This window comes from Dendrobates tinctorius, unplaced genomic scaffold (genome assembly GCF_039654945.1).
Source record: "Dendrobates tinctorius isolate UK_male_01 unplaced genomic scaffold, ASM3965494v1 ptg000177l, whole genome shotgun sequence".
NCBI lineage: Eukaryota > Metazoa > Chordata > Amphibia > Anura > Dendrobatidae > Dendrobates > Dendrobates tinctorius.
Window position 1 is genome coordinate 7,834,277 of NW_027361844.1, and position 22,957 is coordinate 7,857,233.

Genomic DNA, 22,957 nt, shown 5'->3' on the forward strand with positions numbered 1-22,957 from the left:
AGGCATTTTGAGAAGTTGCATACCTAAAAGAAATAGGGATTTACATGCAATAATGTGTTTTTGGAACATCATGTTCTGGTCTGCCTCTGCATAATGGTATTCATCTGATACAGAGACACTTTCGTAACATTGAAATACTTTGAATATAGGGATTTACTAACACACCATATAACACTATTAGTGAGTAATTAATTGCCTATAGGAATAGAGTATACTATAAACATCATATAAAGTATAGTGTAAGATCCTTCTATATAGGTGCACCCAGGTTTTCTCTTAGTAATACAAGAATGTAATTTGTGACATAGTCCACTAGGTATATAGAATGTGCATATATATGTGGGAATTTGCTACATATCTCGCTGCAATATTTATCCATATATGCGTACCCCTATATTTCCTTTACAAGGTGTAACCTCTGGACATTTTAGTACCATACCCTTATTGTTCTGTACTTATATTTTGCTGTCTTTATTGAATTTCACTTTTCTCTATAGGGCTGTATAAGGCTAGTGACATCTAACGGTGAACCGTTTGCGTGTTTTTAGGGTGTCAAGCATAATTATTGACCATCAATATCTGTTTTTATTTTTTTACTTTAAAGATAAAAGAAACCACAAAAGCGCGCCTATAGGGCCTTACCAGTGCAGATATAATGAATATAAATTAAACTGTGCAGGGTACTGACCCTCAATAGTTGTGTAAAGCCACAACTACTTTATGCGCTTAGTCACATGCAATTAAGCTTCAGCAGGATGGTGTAGACAGACAGCATCTGCTTCCATTACTCAAAGAGGAGATCCCAAGAGGGAAAAAGACACCAGAACATACAGAGACAACGCGTTTCGAGGTCCATTCAGTGACCTCTTCTTCAGGTCGAATGTACAGGAATGAAGATAAATCAGAAGTTGGAGGTTTATATCATATTGAGGTTAGGCCCCCCACTGTTCACAAAAAAAATGGAGTGGGGAGGCAGTAACCAAATGCAAGTACAAAGAAATTTCGCAAAAACACGACCAAGTGTTAAAAGACACAATAACTTACATCCCATAGATCACAAGTTGGACTAATTAAATAAAAAGTAAGAGTATTTAAAAATGAAACATAAAAGACTCCCCACACCAGGAACAAACCAATAAGGTTGTGGGACTGAGTGTATGTATATGAACCAAGGTCATCCACTTTAACTAGTAGTGCTATATGCATTCTGCTATATTTGACGGATAAGAGAAACATATGTTAAAATGGAAAGTAAACATTATACACGGTGAGCGCCAGAGTCCATGAGTGTGAGTAACCCAAAGGGTTTTCCAGTTCCCACGGTCAGTACTGACATCAGAGGCCAGGGAGACATTTCCAAAGAAGCGGAGAGATGTCAGCCGAACCCTTCAACACCAGATATCTGAACTATTGCGATCATTAAAAAGTATCAAAGGATCCAAGGAGAAAAAAAAAAAGGCCGGAAGAATACATATGAGAGGAAGTTTTACTCGAAGATATCACATACCTCATTGAGGCCATTCGGATTTATAGTATTAATCCTATAAATCCAATAAATTTCTCTCCTACACAGAGTCTGGAATCTGTTATGAGTATTAGGAGTAATCCGGTCAATAGGTAGAAACCGCAAACCCGAGAAATCCCGTTCATGTGTAATAACGCAGTGTCTGGACAAGCCGTGCTTCATGAAGCCTTTTTTAGTCATTCCTGTACATTCGACCTGAAGAAGAGGTCACTGAATGGACCTCGAAACGCGTTGTCTCTGTATGTACCATAAATAAAGTACTGATATTGGAACCAATTTCTACAATCTACTGGATTTCCTCTATTTGATGGTTGAAATATAGCAGCGCGGGAATCTGGTGTTTTTTCCCGTCTTGGGATCTCCTCTTTGAGCATTTTTTTACTTTATTACATTTCAGAGGTTCTTAATAAAAGTAATGTTTTATTAATTATTGTCGATATAGAGTTTAGTCTGAGAAAATTTTGAACCATAGCAACGATTCAAATAATTAAAACATGCGTAAACACTATTGTGAATTAATCAATGCAGTTTGGAAATGAGTTTTTCCACTGTTCCAGCTGCATAATAAACTAAAAAATCTCACTACAACATTTGAGAAAAAGAAGATACATTACTTCTTTTCACTAAACCTGCAATACATCTAATAAAGTGATGCTAAAATGACCACATGACACCTTTCTTGGTGACTTTGGTGACAAAATGGGCAACCCTTAAAGAGTAATTGCATTTTGAAAAACATTTTTGAAATGTCCTAGCATAATGTTGGATTTAATCAAATTAATGAGAGTCCAAGAACTCAGCCCCAATGATTCTGAAACAAATGAGTAAAAAAGCCCATCTGAGCACTGCCCTCTCTGTGTAGACAGAGATAGTTAGAAAAAAATCAAATAGATCTTTTATAAAGCCAGTTTTAGCTAACCCTGTCTGCCTCCTTGAGCTTTTGCCCTTTTATTTCACTGCACTGGTAGATATAGTTAATCTTTTGAGGAATAAGTAAACTGCTTTTCACTTTTTTATTTTCAATAATGCAGTCAATTTAAACTCAGAGTAATATTGAAAAATGAAGTTACTAGAATTAAATGTATGCATTATTTGACTTTGAATTTGGTTTGATGTGAAAGTATTGTTCTTACAAAAGTGGTCTCCAGAAAGTTCTGGGCAGATGTTACCGGTTTGTTTTGGTGAATTTCAATTATATTCTTAATTGTTTGAGTAGACAATGAATGACAGCCTCTGGCTTTCTAAAGTTCTATATGTTGCTTGCAACTTTCCCAGCTTCCTGTGCTTGCAAAGAGTAGTTTTGTAATGGAAAAGTAATGCTACAGAGGGTTCTTTGTCTATTGATCATCCCACATGCTATGTGTTATTGGAGAGTTGGTGTGGGTTACCTTCCACAATGCAAGAACATCTTTATTTCTTTCTTTTAGAAAATATTACTGGTCATACACAATGTACAAAAATAGTAAAATGCTCATAGTCTAGGAAATCAAAAATTATACAAGTTAAACAATTAACAAATATTAGCCTTCTAACACAACAATGCAACAGATGTTTGTCATGTCCGCCATGTTTGTCATGTCTGCCATGTCTGTTTTGTCTCAAGAACTCCTGGAGCGATGTGCATGTGCATATCTTGTCTGCTGTCCTGCATGTTCGCTAGAGCAGTGTGCACACTCACCTCATGTCAGAGCTGCAGGATGCCTGCGTTTCTGCTCTGCCTTCTGTGATCTTCTCGTCTTGTCTAGAGTCCCTGATCATGTGTCCCTGCCTGGATCCTGCACTGGTTGGTTCTGCAATCATCTCGTCATGTCTGGAACTCTGATCGTGTGACCTGTCTAGGTTTCAGCACTGGATCTGCAGTCGTCTCGTCATGTCTGGAACTCTGATCATGTGACTGTGCTCTGCTATCCTGTGGATCTGAACCCGGAAGTGCTCCCCTGGTCCTGACCTGGAAGAGGAGGTGCTATGCCCTATATCAGGCCGCCCCTTCCTTTGCTCAGGGCCTGAGTATTGTGTGGTATCCCTGCATGGCTGCTTGGTCTGTGGGGCGCTCCCTCTATTCTGTGCCCTTGCACTCTGCTCTGTTGTGCATCTCTGCACACGCTCCGTGCTCGTACTCCATCTCTTGTCCCGTGCCTTGTCTTATGTTTGTCTGTTGTGCCATGTTCGTCTTTGTCCTGCTTGGACTTGTTGTCCTTCTGTTATTCTCTACCTTGCCTGTTTTCGCTATGCCTTGTTTCGTACCTTGCCTTGCTCTGCCTTGTTTCTCCCTATGTTCTCTGCCTTTGCTTGCTCTGCCTCTCTCTCTCCTATGGTGCTCTGTAGTGCTCCCTGGCACACGCGCCATTCCTCCCCTTTCCTTTTGTGCTCTTTTCCATGTCTAGTCCCAAGGTTCTCCCTTGGCCCGGCTCTGGGCTTCGCCTACGCTCCGCTGCTAGACTCTTTCCTATTATGCTCTCTTGCACGTTTCTAGGCTAGTCCCAAGGTTCTCCCTTGGCCCGGCTCTGGGCTTCGGCCTACGCTCCGCTGCTAGCTCTGTTCTTGCTCTGATCTGCTTCCGTTCCTGGTTCTGTACTCTGCTTAAGCCCTGCCTTGTTTCTCGTCTTGTCTTCCCTTGCTCTGTTTCTTCGTATGCTCTTTGCATGCGCCTGGCCTTCCTAGTCGCCTGCCATGCCTCAGCCGGGTTCGCTGGAGTCTTGCCCGTCTGTCTGTGCCGCAGCCCAATCAGCTAGCCAGTGCCCCAGCCGTGCCCTCTGTGCTCCCTTGCACTTCACGCTGTTTCCGCACTGTGCTCTGCGTGCTCTCTAAAGCACGCGCAGGCCCTCGCCTGCCCATGGCATACCTCCCCATGCTTCTATAATAGTACGCGCAGGTTTGGCCATGTACCCTGTCGTGCCCTCTTGCACGCACAGGTCCTAACCTGGTCCTTGAACCCTGTCCCTGGCGTGCCTCTCTGCACGCGCAGGACTCTGCCTCGCCTGTCCCTGGCGTGCCTCTCTGCACGCGCAGGACTCTGCCTCGCCTGTTCCTGGCGTGCCTCTCTGCACGCGCAGGACACTGCCTCACCTGTCCCTGGCGTGCCTCTCTGCACATGCAGGACTCTGCCTCGCCTGATCCTGGCGTGCCTCTCTGCACGCGCAGGACTCCGCCTTGTGACCTAGTGCCTTGGCGTGTCTAAAGCACGCTCAGGCCCTCGCCTGCCCATGGCATACCTCCCCGTGCTTCTATAATAGTACGCGCAGGTTTGGCCATGTACCCTGTCGTGCCCTCTTGCACGCACAGGTCCTAACCTGGTCCTTGAACCCTGTCCCTGGCGTGCCTCTCTGCACGCGCAGGACTCTGCCTCGCCTGTCCCTGGCGTGCCTCTCTGCACGTGCAGGACTCTGCCTCGCCTGATCCTGGCGTGCCTCTCTGCACGCGCAGGACTCTGCCTTGTGACCTAGTGCCTTGGCGTGTCTTGACACGCACCCTGTCTTGTACTGTGTGCCTTGGCGTGTCTCTACACGCACTGTCTCGTACCTTGTGCCTTGGCGTGTCTCTACACACGCACCCTGTCTTGTTTTGTGAACCCTGGCGTGTCCCCTACACACGCACCTAGTCTTGAACCCTGGCGTGTCCCCTACACACGCACCTTGCCTTGCACCTAGCCTTGAACCCTGGCGTGTCCCCTACACACGCACCTTGCTTTGCACCTAGCCTTGGACCTCGGCGTGTTCCCTAACACGCACCATGCCTGGATATCTGTCGTGCCTCCTTGCCTGAAACCTGGTTTGCCTGCCGGATGCCCGGAACCTGCCGATCGCTGCCAGAGATCATGAGCTGGATGACTGCGGCCTGACGTCCGGAGCTGATGTCCGCAGCCTGATGCCTTGATGATGTCGATCGTTGCCAGCAGTCCGGAGTCCGATGCCATCGTGCCGATACCTGCACCTAGGCGTGCCACCTGGCACGTACCATGCTATGGACCTTAGCGTGCCCACGCGCGCACCTTGCACGTTTGCTTGTTTACACTGTATGTGATCCTGAGTTATCCTAATGAAGTTACCTTGCACCTACGTCTTGTCTCGTCTTGCTTCCTGCTCGTCCTTGTCGTCAGACACTCGTCTACTGTCCCCTGAGCCGGCTGTCTGGTCCCAGCAGTCGTGGTGGCTCACCCCCTTGGTCTTGCCCCTGACACTCCCTGTACAGGGGGTGGATTCTCACAAGGTAAGCTCGCCCTCAGTGGGTGGGCGCCAAGACCCAGAGGTCCACTCAAAAAATGGGCTCAGCAGGAGCTGAGTCCGTCACAATGTTTATGCAAAAGTTGGCTCCATATTGTTTTGAATTAGTTTAAGCAAATTGTCACTTTATTATTGTTGGAACATACTGACAAAATGACAAGTCATCAGGTCATTAGTCTCTGAGAAGTTAATTTAAAGGTGAAAAACAATATGGCAGAATTTCCTTTTGTCTCAATAAGTAATTAAACAGATAACAAAAAATGATAATCATTGTAACTTTTACTTGTCTAATTTGTGGATAGTTTGATTGTGGCAAAATCTCCTAAAAGTTTTTCCATCTTAAATATCTTGCCTATATGTTCTTTATATATTCTTTATGCGAAAAGAAATAGCATTCTAATTGCAAGCAGCTTCAATTTTCAATTAATGACACAGTCAAAAATGACATATACAGTACGAGCACAACTACATAATAATTGTCACGTGGTAACAAGGGTCTGTGGGCACCTATCCTATACCTCAAACTAGGGGCACCCTAGGCTATCCTTGTAGATTGTGAGCCCTTGTGGGCAGGGTCCTCTCTCCTCCTGTACCAGTCGTGACTTTTATTGCTTAAGATTACTGTACTCGTTTTTATTATGTATACCCCTCCTCACATATAAAGCGCCATGTAATAATTGTCGGTATAATAATAATCTCTGTCACACGGATTTCCCCAGATGGTGGAGACACCGTGGTCTCTTACCTTACTATGCTCCTACCTTAACCCTTATCTAAGCACACAAACCAACTCCACCTAGTAATCTCCTGAAAAACTCTCCAACCAACTAATCCAAACACTGAACTTCTCCTTCAACTCCAAACCAAGCAGTGGTAAACTATCACTGGCAACTCCCAAGTTCCAGTGATGGGTATACATTCAAGAGGGGAATGGCCAACACAGAACAGCTGAGACCATTCAGGATGGAGAGCTCCAGGAGATCAACTGAACTGATTAACCCTTGCAATGACAAAGTAGACAGAGCAAGGAAAATCTGCACTGTTTAATAGGAAGGTGAAGCAGTTCTAATCAAAGCAGGAGTTTGTGTAACCAGAAGCCGCAATCTTCTGGCCCCTCTCTGTCGCAGTATCCCCATGACAATAACATAATGAACAAAACATTTCACATTTATATACCTTTTTACTAACGTATCCAACAATTACCCCATTCCCATACTAAGCTTAAAGTTATGTAAAAAAAACTGTGCTCCAGATTTCTGCCTTCAATTTGTGATAACCTTATGAAAATGAGCCCCATCGTAATAACAGGTCTTTTATTTAGCTGTGCAGATTATATAACATGGGCCTATGTCCCACCAACACATCTCAAATTGCCCTCTTTGATTTAGTGTGTGATATACTTGAATGGCAAGCATAAAAGCCATGCTGAAGGAATAGATGTACCTGAATTCACTGTGATTGTTATTTTTACATTAATTAGAGGGGATTATGAAAATTAAAGGGAATATATTATAGAAGATATTGCAAAGAAATGCTTTGAGAGTTTCCAGCTTTCCCTTCTACTATGCAGGATAAAACAACAATTTCCCATCTGGTTCATTGACACAATAGTGTTGGCCAAGTGACCTATAAAAACTACAAACAAATTGTATAAAACTGTAGAATTTAGCTAATTTAACTATCTAAACCCATCCTTATGTTACCCTTTTCTTTCATTGATACTTCACTTCACTGTATACACTTTTTGATATTTGAAACCTCAAAATAATGAAAATAATGAAACACCAAATGAGTCGCAGAGCACTAAGCAACTTTTTTGCTTAAAAAATGTTTTTGTACTTCTCCAGTTGTTAAATTCTTGACCACTACTGATACAGTGTATTATAAGCCTAGCAATAATAAATTCAATGCGTTTGATAAGGACAACTTATCTTGTGTACAGGTAAGTAATTAAAGAGGTTGCCTTAAGCCCCCGTTACACACTGCGATATCGCTAGCAATATCGCTGTAAAGTCACCGATTTTGTGACGTTGCAGTGATATTGCTAGCGATATTGCTACATGTGATACTTACCTCCGACCGGCTCCCCCGCTGGTTATCGCTGATCGCGCGAGAAGTTCCTGGACCATTCCTCGTCGGCCACTTCCTGCTGGGCTTCCTGTGGCACCGACGAGCAACGCGTGGAGCCGGGCGGGAGGAAGCAGGATCGCCGCGTCTGACAGGTAAGTAGCGATCCCCGACCACCGCTATGTCGCTGGTGAGATCTGCCTGTGTGGCAGCTCACTAGCGACCACCTAACGATGCACCAGCGATCCTCACCGCGTCATATCGCTAGTCGGGATCGCTGGTGCATCGCTAGGTGTAACGGAACCCTTAGGCTAAGTTCACACTTGCGTACCAGGGCTCTGCGGATGGCTGCGTACTTCCTCCCTGAAACTCCGCCCACTTCCTCATTTCTTCCGTTTAGGTCCGCCTAATTCTGCATGCGTCCTGCGTATCTATCTTTAACATTGGGCACGCAGGACATGTGGATGCATGCGGATGCATTGTTTTGACACGTCCGCCGACCGATGCATCCGCATACTACCGTATACATCCGCATGTCCTGTGTACCCAATGTTAAAGATAGGTACGTAGGACGCATGCAGAAGTGGGTGGACCTAAATGGTAAAAGTTCAGAAGTGGGCGGTGCTTCAGGTTGAAAGTATGCAGCCGTCTGCAGAGCCCCGGTACGCAAGTGTGAACTTAGCCTAGTAGATGCAGGTTCTTCTTCCTGACTCATGATCAACACTGGTGGCAACAGAAGAGGTAGTCACACATGTACCGTCTCTATTTCTTCACTGCTATGGGAGTTTGAAATACAGCAGTGTGCACCATATTTGTCTGTTTTGAGACATTTACTAGACATAATGTGGACATGGATTAAACTGTTACACCCTGTATCGGACAGACTATAGATGATCCGATCATTTGAAATCCAAATTCGCAAGCTTCACCAAATTTTCTTCCAAACTCTGAGGTCTCTTAAGCCTGCACTGAACCTTTTTTGAGTTCTTTAATGCAGGTATGGCAATATTTATATTTAAGTGTTCTCATGCTATCTGGCTAGGTGAAAACGGGTGATAACTGGTGGTAACAAACAACTGTATTCGACTGAACTGTAGGGGTCTCATATTGGACTATTACAATAAGGACGTTTGCAAAAAAAGATGGCAATTTTGTGATCCAGACATTTGTGTTCAAATTTCTGGATTATGGAAATTTGTCTTTAATTTGCTCGCACTGAATGACTATGCAGGTCCAGCACCTCCCTATCACTTCAGTCATTAAGTTATTATTCAGACTGACACTAGCACTCCTATCTTCAGCATGATTCAGCACTGCAGTTGTACATCACAATTAGATTAGGTCTTTTTTATTCATATGTGGAGTTATCTTTGGCAGCCAATCTCTAGACTAGAAAAGCCTAAAATGGTGCTTTTTGGCAGGCCTTCATGTTTTATACTGGCTGTGATAGTCCATTTTGATTGGAGGTGCTAGACCATGTGATGTGCTGGTTACAGGGTAATATGGGAAAGGCTGTGCCTGACAATTCACCTGCTGTCTGAGTCTTCAGCAGGGCGTAGAATGGTGCTGGGCATATTTGTTTTGGATCGATCCTCGTGAGTTGAATCACAAAGTACTGAATTCACAGGGACCTGAGATTCAAAGTCAGCCATCTGTGGATAGATCCACTCATCTCTTATACAAACTAGTTTAATTCCCACATTAACGTATTATATCACTGGGACTAGTGCTGCTGACTACCCCAAGGTTGAGTGCTGTGGTACCAGAATATCTCTAGGCAATCTAACAAAAATTAGATCTTTTCACCTTTTTGGATTAATGACTTAATTGAAAGCGCTAAGAAATTTTAATAACTTAATTTAAAATTATAAGAAACTTTCAAGTTTAGAACTTGAAAATCTTGTATGTCTACTAAACCTGTAGTGCAAGTACTAATAAACCTACAAGGAAGTGGGCTGGAATTGAAATTCAGTCCAATGGAATATAAAGAAAGGAGAAGGCAAGTAATACAAAAGTGGGCACAAAGAAGCTGTCTGGAGCCAAGGAAACGCTAAAGAAAACACAGGTAGGACAAGTCTTAACAATGAATTTGTTTTTTTTTCCCACAATATATCTTGAAACCAGTCCATCACAATTGGTGATTTTCTATTGAGGCTTATGTTTGTGAGAGAGAGTAGTCCTAAAGAGGGCTGAGGGGAAAGTTCAGCTCATTCCAAATACCTATCTTGTGTTAAAGCACCACTCCAGTGTTGTTTAATTTCATCATAGGAGTGGTGCTACTAATCTAAGTTCCCTGACCTAGTGTTATACTTATTCGCTGCTGTCTTCAGCTCTTCCCAGAGTTGCTTCGGTCCTGCAAGCAACGACAATGTGACCACAACTTCTGAGTAACCGGAAGTCAGAGGTAACGGTCACAAGCTCTCAATGTAAGTCTATGGGATCCTCGTTCTGGCCACGTTCTGGCTTATATTGAGTAGTGACTTATGGATCTCTCCAGCAAACGCTGCAATGATGCGGCAGGTAACATATGGCTGGAGATCGACCTGAGCCATGCTGAGAACAGAAGAAGACTGCAGCTGGTAAGTATAATACTAGGGGCAGGGAGCTTAGATTATTATTGGCACTACCCCAGTACTGCAGTAATAAAAATAAGCTGGAGTGGTGCTTTAAATGATTAAGGGAAGGTGCATTTCAGTGTCGGAGGTACCCTCTATTGGTCTTATTGCAATACAGTGGCTTATCGCTAGTCTATGGGAAATCTGATATTCAGATTCGCTGAGCCTTTGATGAGTCTAAATGCTGAATCCTAAAATTGCCCAGTGATCAGATTAGTCATAGTTTTTCATTGTGAAATGAATATAGAGAAATTATGATTTGCATGTACTAATGCTATAATACAACCAAAAAGGTAAATTCTGTTGAATGACCAATAAAGGTTCTCAGCAGGCAATATCTATATAATTTATAACTTGCATGGCCGCATTGGGGACAGAGAGCTAATAAAGATTGTGTAACTTTCATAAAAGCGCTATATTACTTTTACAAGTCAGGGAAGAGGCTTGTCCCTTTGCCAACATCTTCTCTCCAAAGTCTTTTGAAAGTTGAAATACTTTTTCCACATATATTAACCTTGCAGCAGCCAAAGGGGTCATAGACATAAAGCAAAATGAGGACACTGGTGAGCCCTTTTGGCAATTAAAGGATTAACCAGTTTTATATCCCTGGGGCTATTGATATGGAACATAAATTTCAGCTTTGTAGATATGATGAGTCTGTTCTTGGAGTTCTTTCCATTCCACTGAGTTTCAGCTATGTAAAGCCCTAGACTTTCTGCAAACATCAATTCTCATATTACTCCAGTGAATAGTCTGCTAGCCCTTGGTTTTAACTGTTTGCTGGCAAAAAGAAAGCCATTCCAATTTCCCCATGGAAAATTGTTCAGATTGTTGCAAATTCAGACCTCAGCTACACTTGTATTTTACATGCAAAATGTCATGTCTAATAAAAACTAGGATTCAATCTGCTACGATCAGTGCAAGAAATTGCCATCGGTTTGAATGAAATGTTTTACCCTTAGACTCAGAACAATGCTTAGCTGGTAATAATCCATGTTACTAATTGTTAAAGGGGTATTCCTATTTCAGACAGAGAAAGGCATAAATGTCTAAGGGCTCTTTTACACTGCAATCTTCACCACGTACACTGGTCCTGTTAGGATTTATATCCGAACCCCCCTATAAAATGGGAGTCGGGGTATGCAGTAATGGGGACATTGACTATAATTATGCCAATGGAGTCCCCGTATGCTCTGTCGTACATTATTTTATATAATAAATAATCTTTATATGGCACTAACAATCTCAATTCCCTACCAGTATGTCTTTGGAATGCGGGAGGAAAGTGGACTACCTGGAGGAAACCCACGCAAACACATACAACTTCCTTGCAGATGTTGTCCTTGGTGGGATTTGAACCCAGGACCCTGGCGCTGCAAGGCTGCAGTGCTATCCACTGACCACCGTGCTGCCTACTGGAGGCAGACACTCAGGCATAGTAGACTGCATTAAACCATGGGTAGACCAGAAGATCTGAGCTGTATCTTTACATCTCAAACAGTGAGGAACCTGCTTCCAGCATTTTGTTAATTAACAAAAATAAACAATTAACACTTCTATTTTTTAACCCCTTAAATCCCAAGGGTGGTTTGCACGTTCATGACCGGGCCACTTTTTACAATTCTGACCACTGTCCCTTTATGAGGTAATAACTCTGGAACGCTTTCATGGATCCCAGTGATTCTGACAATGTTTTCTCGTGACATATTGTACTTCATGTTAGTAGTAAAATTTCATTCAAATAACTTGCGTTTATTTGTGAAAAAAATGGAAATTTGGCGAAAATTTTGAAAATTTCGCAATTTTCCAACTTTGAATTTTTATGCCCTTAAATCACAGAGATACGGCACACAAAAAACTTGATAAGTAACATTTTCCACATGTTTACTTTACATCAGCACAATTTTGGAACCAAATTTTTTTTTGTTAGGAAGTTATAAGGGTTAAAAATTGACCAGCGATTTCTCATTTTTGCAACACCATTTTATTTTTACAGACCACATCACATTTGAAACCACTTTGAGGGGTCTTTATGATATAAAATACCCAAAAGTGACACCATTCTAAAAACTGCACTCCTTAAGGTGCTCAAAACCACATTCAAGAAGTTTATTAACCCTTTAGGTGCGTCACAGGAATTTTTTGAATATTTAAAAAAAAATGAACATTTAACTTTTTTTCTCAAAAAAAATACTTCAGGTTCAATTTTTTTTATTTTACCAAGGGTAACAGGAGAAATTGGACTGCAAAATTTATTGTGCAATTTGTCCTGAGCACGCTGATACCTGATATGTGGGGGGAACCACTGTTTCGGCGCATGGCTGAGCTCAGAAGAGAAGGAGCGCCGTTTGACTTTTTCAATGAAAAATTGGCTGGAATTCAGATCGGATGCCATGTTATGTTTGGAGAGCCCCTGATGTACCTAAACAGTGGAAACCCCCCACAAGTGACCCCATTTTGGAAACTAGACCCCCCAAGGAACTTATCTAGATATGTGGTGAGAACTTTGAACCCACAAGGGCTTCACAGAAGTTTATAACGTACAGCGGTACAATTAAAAAATCATATTTTTTCCACAAAAATGATCTTTTCACCCCCAATTTTTATTTTCCCAAGGGTAACAGGACCCTAAAAGTTATTGTGCAATTTGTCCTGAGTACGCTGATACCCCACATGTGGGGGTAAACCACTATTTGGGCGCATGGCAGAGCTCGGAAGGGAAGCAGCGCCATTTGACGTTTTTGGCTGGAATTGAGATCGGACATCATGTCGCGATTGGAAAACCCCTGATGCACCAAAACAGTGGAAACCCCCCCACAAATGACACCAATTTGGAAACTAGACCCCCCAAGGAACTTATCTAGATGTGTGGTGAGAACTTTGAACCCCCAAGTGCTTCACAGAAGTTTATAACATACAGCCGTACAATTAAGAAATCATATTTTTTCCACAAAAATGATCTTTTCACCCTCAATTCTTATTTTTCCAAGGGTAACAGGACCCTAAAAGTTATTGTGCAATTTGTCCTGAGTATGCTGATACCCCATATGTGGGGGTAGACCTCTATTTGGGCGCATGGCAGAGCTCGGAAGGGAAGCAGCGCCATTTGACGTTTTTGGCTGGAATTGAGATCGGACACCATGTCGCGTTTGGAGAGCCCCTGATGTACCAAAACAGTGGAAACCCCCCACAAATGACACCATTTTGGAAACTAGACCCCCCAAGGAACTTATCTAGATGTCTGGTGAGCACTTTGACTCCTCCAGTGCTTCACAGAAGTTTATAACACCCGGGCATGAAAATAAAAAATTCGTATTTTTTCCACAAACATGATCTTTTAGTCACCAATTTTTTTATTTTCCCAAAGGTACCAGGAGAAATTGGACACCAAAAGTTGTTGTCCAATTTGTCCTGAGTACACTGAAACCCCATATGTCGGAGAAAACTACTGTATGGGCACACGTCGGGTCTCGGAAGGGAAGTAGTGACGTTTTGGAATGCAGACTTTGATGGAATGGTCTGCGGGTGTCAAGTTGCTTTTGGAGAGCCCCTGATGTACCTAAACAGTGGAAACCCCCCACAAGTGACTCCATTTTGGAAACTTGACCCCCTAAGGAACTTATCTAGTTGTGTGGTGAGCACTTTGAACCCCCCAGTGCTTCACAGAAGTTTATAACGACCGGGCATGAAAATTAAAAAATCGTATTTTTTCCACAAACATGATCTTTTAGTCCCCATTTTTTTTAGTTTCCCAAGGGTACCAGGAGAAATTGGACCCCAAAAGTTGTTGTCCAATTTGTCCTGAGTACGCTGACACCCCATATGTGGGAGGAACTACTGTATGGGCACGCGTCGGGGCTCGGAAGGGAAGTAGTGACGTTTTGGAATGCAGACTTTGATGGAATGGTCAGGAATTGAGATCGGACACCATGTTGCCTTTGGAGAGCCCCTAATGTACCTAAACAGTGGAAACCCCCCACAAATAACACCATTTTGGAAACTAGACCCCCTAAGGAGCTTATCTAGATGTGTGGTGAGCACTTTGAACCCCCAAGGGCTTCACAGAAGTTTATAATGCCCTGGCATGAAAATAAAAAAATCGTATTTTTTCCACAAACATGATCAATTAGTCCCCAATTTTTTCATTTTCTCAAGGGTAACAGGAGAAATTGGACCCTAAAAGTTGTTGTCCAATTTGATACCCCATATGTGGGAGAAAACTACTGTATGGGTCTCGGAAGGGAAGTAGTGACATTTTGGAATGCAGACTTTTATGGAATGGTCTGTGGGTGTCATGTGCGTTTGGAGAGCCCCTGATGTACCTAAACTATTGAAACTCCCCACAAGTGACCCCATTTTGGAAACTAGACCCCCCACGGAACTTATCTAGATGTGTGGTGAGCACTTTGAACCCCCAAGTGCTTCACAGAAGTTTATAACGCCCAGGCGTGAAAATAAAAAAATCATTTTTTTCCACAAACATGATATTTTTGCCCCCAATTTTTATTTTCCTAAGGGTAACAGGAGAAATTGGACCACAAAAGTTGTTTTGCAATTTGTCCTGAGTAAGCTGATACCCTATATGTGGGGTAAAACACTGTTTGGGCGCATGGCAGAGCTTGGAAGGGAAGGACCACCATTTGACTTTTTCAACTCAGAATTGGCTGGAATTGAGATCAGACGCCATGTTGCATTTGGAGAGCACCTGATGTGCCCAAACAGTGGAAACCCCCAATTCTAACTCCAACCCTAACCCCAACACACCCCTAACCCTAATCTCAGCCCTAACCCTAGCCCTAACCCTAACCCTAGCCCTAACCCTAGCCTTAACCCTAACCCTAACCCTAGCCCTAGCCCTAGCCCTAACCCTAACCCTGGCCCTGGCCCTAACCCTACCCCTAACCCTAACCATAATGGGAAAATGGAAATAAAAACATTTTCTTTTAATTTTATTATTTTTCCCTAACTAAGGGGGTGATAACGGGGGGGTTTGATTTACTATTTATGGCGGGTTTTTATGATTGGCAGCTGTCACACGCTAAAAGATGCTTTTTACTGTAAAAATAGTTTTTGCATCACCACATATTGAGTGAGAGCTGTAATTTTTCCGTATTTTGACCCACCGAGTCATGTGAGGTCTTATTTTTTGCGGGACGAGTTGACGTTTTTATTGGTACCATTTTTGGGCACATGACATTTTTTGACCGCTTTTTATTCCGATTTTTGGGACGCAAAATGAGCAAAAACCAGCGTTTCATGAATTTCTTTTGGGGGGTGTGTTTATACCATTCCGCGTGCGATAAAATTGATAAAGAGGTTTTATTCTTCGGGTCAGTATGGTTACAGCGATACCTCATTTAGGTCATTTTTTATGTTGAGTCGGTTTTATGCAATGAAAACTATTTTATATAAAAAATAATTATTTTTGCATCGCTTTATTCTGCGAGCTATAACTTTTTATTTTTTTGCTGATGATGCTGTATGGTGGCTCATTTTTTGCAGGACAAGATGTCGTTTTCAGCGGTACCATGCATATTTATATACGTCTTTTTGATCGCGCGTTATTGCTCTTTTTGTTCGGCATTATGATAATAAATCATTATTTTTTTGCTTCGTTTTTTATTTTTATTTTTTAAGGGGTTCGCTAAAGGGGTTAACTAATGGGACAGTTTTATAGGGCAGGTCGTTTCGGACGCGGCGATACCAAATATGTGTACTTTTGTTTTTTTTTGTTTTTTATTTCCAAAAAATGAATTTATTGGGGGAAAATTTTTTTTTTCTAATTTATTTGGCGAGTTTTTTAAAATTATTTTAACACTTTTTTTTTCTAACTTTATTACATTGTCCCAGGTGGGACATCACTGTCCTGTGATAGATCACTGATCTGTCACATCACAGATCACTGTGACAGATCAGCGATCTGTCACAGGCAGTGCAGCAGGCTTCCTCGTGCCTGCGCTTTGCAGGCACTGAGGAAGCCGGCTCCCTGCAGGCCCCCGAAGGTCCCCGTCGCCATCTTGGATTTGGGGGCCTGAAGGGAAGGAGCCCCCCGCAGCAGCGCTGCACATTGCGCTGCCGTGGGGGGCTCAGGGAAGCATGGAGGGAGCCCCCTCCCTGCCGTTGCTTCCCTTTAACCCCCGGGACACCGCGATCATGTTTGATCGCGGTGTGCAAGGGGTTAACGTGTCGGTGGCGGTCCGTGACCGCCCCTGACACATTGTGCCGGGTGTCAGCTGTGATAATCAGCTGACACCCGGCCGCGATCAGCGACGCACACCACGTGGACGCCGCTGATCGCTATGACGTACTATCCCGTCCCTGGAAATTAAGTCCCAGGGCACATGGACGGGATAGTACGTCATATGGGATTAAGGGGTTAAAGCATTCTTACTTTGCAGCCTTTTTTCTACATCTACCTAAATCTTTTACACAGTAAGGCACACTTTCTGCAACGCACACATATACACTATACTGCTGCATACACAGTACGTGCACGCTCAGCTCTGCCTTATATACACAGGAAGCTGCAGAACATACCCAACGTTCTGCTACACACACAGCTTTGCAGCACACATATATACACTATACTGCTGCATAAATAATACATGCACACTCGGCTCTGCTGTATATACACAGGAAGCTGCAACACATACCCACCATTCTGCAACATACAAAGCACTGTAGCACACACATGTACACTATACTGCTGCATACATAGTGCATGCACACTCAGCTTTGCGATATATACACAGGAGGCTGCAGCACAATACCCTGCATTCTGCTACAGGCACAGCTGTGCAGCATACATATAGTCACTATACTGCTGCATACACAGTACATGTATAGCTCTTCTACACATACAACTCTGCTACACGCATATACACAACTCTGCTACATCAACGCACTTAGCTCAGCTACATCAACACACAGCTCAACTACAACACAGTAAGCTCAGCTATATCATCAAAGCACACACAGCTCAGCTACGATACTCATCTCCACTATGTCATGAAAGCACACACAGCTCAGTTACATCATACAATGCCCTCAGATCAGCTACATCATCTAAAAACAGATGGCTGACTTACAACACACACAACTTGGTTCCATAAGAACATACAAAACACACAGCTCAGTTACATCATCAAAATATACACACAGTAAAACACTGACATACACTGTATACTTTACCATATTTTTCTTTCTAGGTATGTGACTGATTACATTATAAGGTCATTCAACTAGCCAGGATCTGCAGCATCTGTGTACCTTTAGGGTACCGTTACACATAGCGACGCACCAGCGATCCCGACAATGATATGGATCGCTGGTGCATCGCTAAGTGGTCGCTAGTGAGCTGCCACACAGGCAGATCTCACCAGCGACATCGCTGGGGTCGGGGGTCGCTACTTACCTGTCAGACGCGGCGATCCTGACGTCTTCCCGCCCGCGTCCATGCCTCGCTCGTTGGCACCACAGGAAGCGCAGCAGGAAGTGGCCGACGAGAAATGATCCAGGACCTTCTTGCGCGACCAACGATGAGCAGCGGGGGAGCGGGTCGGAGGTAAGTATCACATGCAGCGATATCGCTAGCAATATCGCTGCATCGTCACAAAATAGGTGACTTTGCAGCGATATTGCTAGCGATATTGCAGTGGGTAACGGGGGCTTTAGTAATGTACAGGTCCTGGTAACTTTCTCTGCTGCCTTACATCAATCAGACTGATCAGTAATGGGCATGAGGACAAAGATATGATCTCTCAGATCAGTAAGGATGCTTTTTCTACTGTTCTTCTCATTTAGAGGAAGCTTCCTCCAAATTGAGGCACACACTTTTTAGCAAGATTTTTTTCTTGCTAAAAAGTGTGTCTCATAGTCAAAAAAATGTGGTAACTTGTATCTATGAAAGAAAAAAAAATTGCCATCTTTTCAAATTTCAACCAAAAGGGCAATGCACTTTTTTCTGAAGGTTTAAAATTCCCCACTTTCTTTAATTCTGTAATTGTGGGAAATGAAATTATGCCAAACAAGAGTAAAAAGTAAGATACCCTGGGACCTCGAAATCTTATTATTCTGCATCCAGCATTTATGCATCAGGAACATGTTGGATATAATTTAAACTCACTCATACTCCTTCTCTACGCCCCTCTTATCTCCTCTTCCCACAATACATACAAGCTTTCTCCCATGCATCCCCCCTACTCTGTAACTCTACCCTAACATATTTGACTCTCGCCTACCATGGAAACCTTCAAAAGGAACTTGAAGACCTACCTCTTCAGACAAGCCTACAACCTACCATAACCCTCGATCCACCAAACCACTGTAAGACCAGCTCTACCCTCACCTACTGTATCCTACCCATCCTTTGTAGACTGTGAGCCCTCACAGGCAGGGTCCTCTCTCCTCCTGTACCGGTTGCTGATTCATTTTGTTCAAGATTATTGTATTTGGTTTTGTTATGTGCATCCCTTTTCACATGCAAAGCGCCATGGAATAAATGGCACTATAGTAATAAATAATAATAATTCATTTAAAAGATACCGGATTCCAACATTGATAAAAAAAAATGTATTTTTTCTCGGAACATGAGAGCCCCAAAAACGTATTAAAACTGTAAAAATCCAAAATTTTGAAGTTGACATGCCAAGAAGTACAACTTTACACTGGTAGGACCCAAACTACCTTGATTCACTGGAAAAGTTAAATATTTTGCCTAAGCTGAATAAATTTCCTGCCTGTCCCATATCAAGGAGTATATAACAAGTAACATTTTTTCTAGATCTTTGCATCAAGCCAAATAGGAGAATTACTGAAAGAGAAAGTCAGTTTCTTCAAAACAAAACTTAACCTATGGTATTCTGTCAGGACTGTGTAAAGAGTAAGTGTGGTTTTAATTTCTATTCCACATATAAATAGTACACATTGTAATATAACTTATCAGATAAATCTGCTTATTTCTCCTCATTTGATCTTTCACACTCAATTCATAGGTAGAATGAGTACATTCTGTATTCAGTGCAGACAATTTTTGTTCCATTATTAACATCGGAGATGACAGTTGGTGGTTTTAAAATTCTATGAAGAGAGGAGGAGGAAGCAGGAGCTGGGGGCAGACACAGATATTCTGCTGCATTTTCTCCTGGAACAGTTACAGTTCCGCCGTAAAACTTTTGAGCACCAATTGTCATCTACTATCTCAGTAATGGGAAAATGTGATTTAAGAATGTGGACATTGTATTATCAGCACAGGAGAAGAAAAAAGTGGATTTCTCTAATCCGATACAGTACAAAGTTTCTTAATTTTACACATACTCTTGATTTCTGAATAAAATATTATAATGACTGCTACTTTTTAAAAGCAAATTATTTCAACACTGACTGATTTTTCCAAATTGTTTATTAAGGGAATGTTTTTCTGTCCAGCCGCTCCACCAAACGCCTTCAACTTGTGCCAGTAATTGCAGTGGTTACCCATCTACTACAAAGTACAATATAGACTTATCTCTTTCACCCACTAAGCTCTCCACAATTCCACACCACCATATATTTCTGTCTATTACCCTCCCCATTTTGCAATTGATCGAAGACTAACATCTTCCATAATCTGAAGCTAAAACTTCCATCTCAAAGACTTCTCTCGTGTTGCCCCAGGTTTCTGAAATGCACTACCCCGGACAATCCAATTAATACCTGGCCCCCACATTTTCAAGTATGCTTTAAAAACACATCTCTTTATAAAAGCCTATCACCACACTTCACTAACCTAATTCTTCCCTGTTCCCTCTTTCTTGATTTTCCTCAGAATCTGGTCCCTCCCATTCATCTGTCTCCACATCCTTCATGCATCCAATAGCACTTTGTAACTGTACTTGGACAGATCCTGTGTGCAGCTTTGTACCATAATCCCTATTTATTATAATGATGACTGGTCTATATATGACAAGCACTTTTTACCTATTATGTCCTCCTTACTTCCTTATAGATTGTCAGCTTGTGAGCACGGCCCTCACTCCTCCTGTAACTGGTGAACTGTGTATTACTTTGTCTGTAATGTTTTTACAGTATTGGTTGTAAATGTCCCCACTTAATTATAAAGTGTTGTGGCATATGTTGGTACTATATTTCTAAAAAAAATACTTATATTATTATTATTGTTGTTATTATTACTATTACTATTATTTTTATTAAATCCTGAAATTGTAGTAAATTGTTGCTCCCCTTTCCTGGTTCTTTCAAAACCAACTTGCAGTTTTTTAAAAAAAAGAGACAATCACGTCATTCGCACACATCGTAATTTTATCCTCTAGTCCCTGAAGATGAAAACCTCCATTTTCTGTATTTTTTCTGATCCAGATAGCCAAAGGTTTTATAAATATAGAAAACTGTCTTGTACCTCTGGAAACTGATATATATTTGTAAACTGACCAGTGATATCAATCCTGGAGGGTGCCGTATATAATGTATCACTAGTACTTTTGCGACCTTGTCTATGAATTTACGCAGTATGAACAAAGAATTCTGCTGAATTAAATCTGCAATCCTCACAGAAAGAAGTGCATTGTCACTGTTCATGCAGAAATAGGTTCTTTAATATTTTATAACCATGAAGTAATTATTTTCCAGTGCAGCGATGGCTATGGTCTGCAAGGTGGTGTTGGGTTAATGACAAAACAATAGAAGAAATTCAGTAAAATAGAGAAACTAAGGAAATGTTAAAATGCAGGGAACTTTTGGGTGGTATTTAGCAAATGAATGAGCAGATTGACTGATTTGCTATGGCAGGGAGTTTAGAATGGGGTTAGGCAAGGTTATCTGGCACCCTGTGATCAGTTGACTGGTTCTTATTTCACAGTGAAGGAGATTTCCCAGGGAAGGCAAGACCCCAAGGCATTTCTCAGTAGAAAAACCTTCCTCCCAGTGGTCAAACAAGTCTGTATAGACCCTGGTGAGTCCAAGGCAGCCTTCTGCCCTTTGACATAAACCATACAACCATGCATTGTGATGCACTACAACCATTCTATTCTGATGGCTTTATCCCCAGAGCTGCACTGACTCCGGCAAACATTTGCCAACAAGAACAGCGGATTGTGGATGCAAAAATTGCAATACAGTAAGCAATCATTACTCCCGTCTGGAGGACTTTGGTGGAAGAGACATTTTTTAAACTGAGTGACAGTTATAAAATGAAGTGACAATGTGTCGTGCTTAGGAAAGATGGCTGCCATTACTAACTTGTTCTTTGGCATTTACGACAGATTTGGAGAAAAAAAGATGCTGGTTACGCTACTCACAATGGTTGACCAAATCTATCAGTAATTGCAAGAAATACATGTACAATAGACAAGACCTGGCATTAAAAGAAGGAGAAGCCCTTCTAGTATGTCGGCTACAGATCCAGTCAATCATTTGTGATATTTTAATACTAACTAGAGCCAACGTTGAATACGGCCCCTGACATGCAGTCAAGTTTGGCCACACACATATATTGCAGATCACTTTTGTATGGCGCGGTCATAGTCTACTGTATGAGCAATCTTCTGTATATGGGAATGGGTTGCCCTCGCACACCCAGGGCAGCGGGGTACTCGGTACCGGGCCGGTGTCAAGGTGGGAATGTGTCACAGCAGCGGTGACCCGGTCCGTGGCCCTGGGCGCCCAATATCAATGGCGGTGATGTTAATGGTGTTAAAGTTTATTAGAATAGTTCGTGACGCCACCCGTGGTGTTTGGCAAGTAAGATGTTGAGCCAACGCTGCATGCAGATCCGCTGGGACTGATGGTGTGGTGCAGCAAAGATGGTGTAGCTCCCCACAGGTGGAGCTGTAGTCCCAGGGCAGTGTAGGTGCAATGGATGAGGAGAGGTGCAGAATGGTATAGATGTTGTTACTCAGGTGTAGCGGTGCTGGAATAACTGGAGGACACCAGGGTGTGCGGTTCCAAAGCTTTACTCACTGTTTGCACTTCACTCAACTGACTGCCTCCATACTGTGTTCTCCAGGTCAGGGTTCCAGCCAACCATCAGGCAGAATAGGATTCTCCCTTCCACACTCCGTCAACATGTACCTTACTGAACGACTCCTCCAATGCGCCTTTAGGTGCGAAGCACTCCAGTACTTAGTTACCCTGGAATGCCTCTCTCTAGGTGTTCCTAGTCTTTACTTGTATGACAGACAGCTGTAGCCTGCTTCGGGGACTCCTCACTGCGTCAGGGCTCTCTATTCAGTTGCTGTTGTGCCCCAAGTCTATGATGGGAGCAAGGCGTTAGTTGCTCACTACTCCTCCGGTGTCTGTGCCGGACATAAAGATCCAATCCACCTCGGGGACCGGGCCCCGGCCTTTGCGCTCTCTGGACTGGAAGGGTTCTCTATCTTTCTTCAACCACCTTCCCACCGTCCTTCTATTCTCCTTCGTTCCAATCTGTTCTATCTCTCTTATGGAAGGTTAGGTTATCAATCTTATTAGTCTCTTTCTCTGGTCTTTCTCGTGCCAGCAGCCCAGATCACTGGGACCTGCTGCAGCATGTCCTT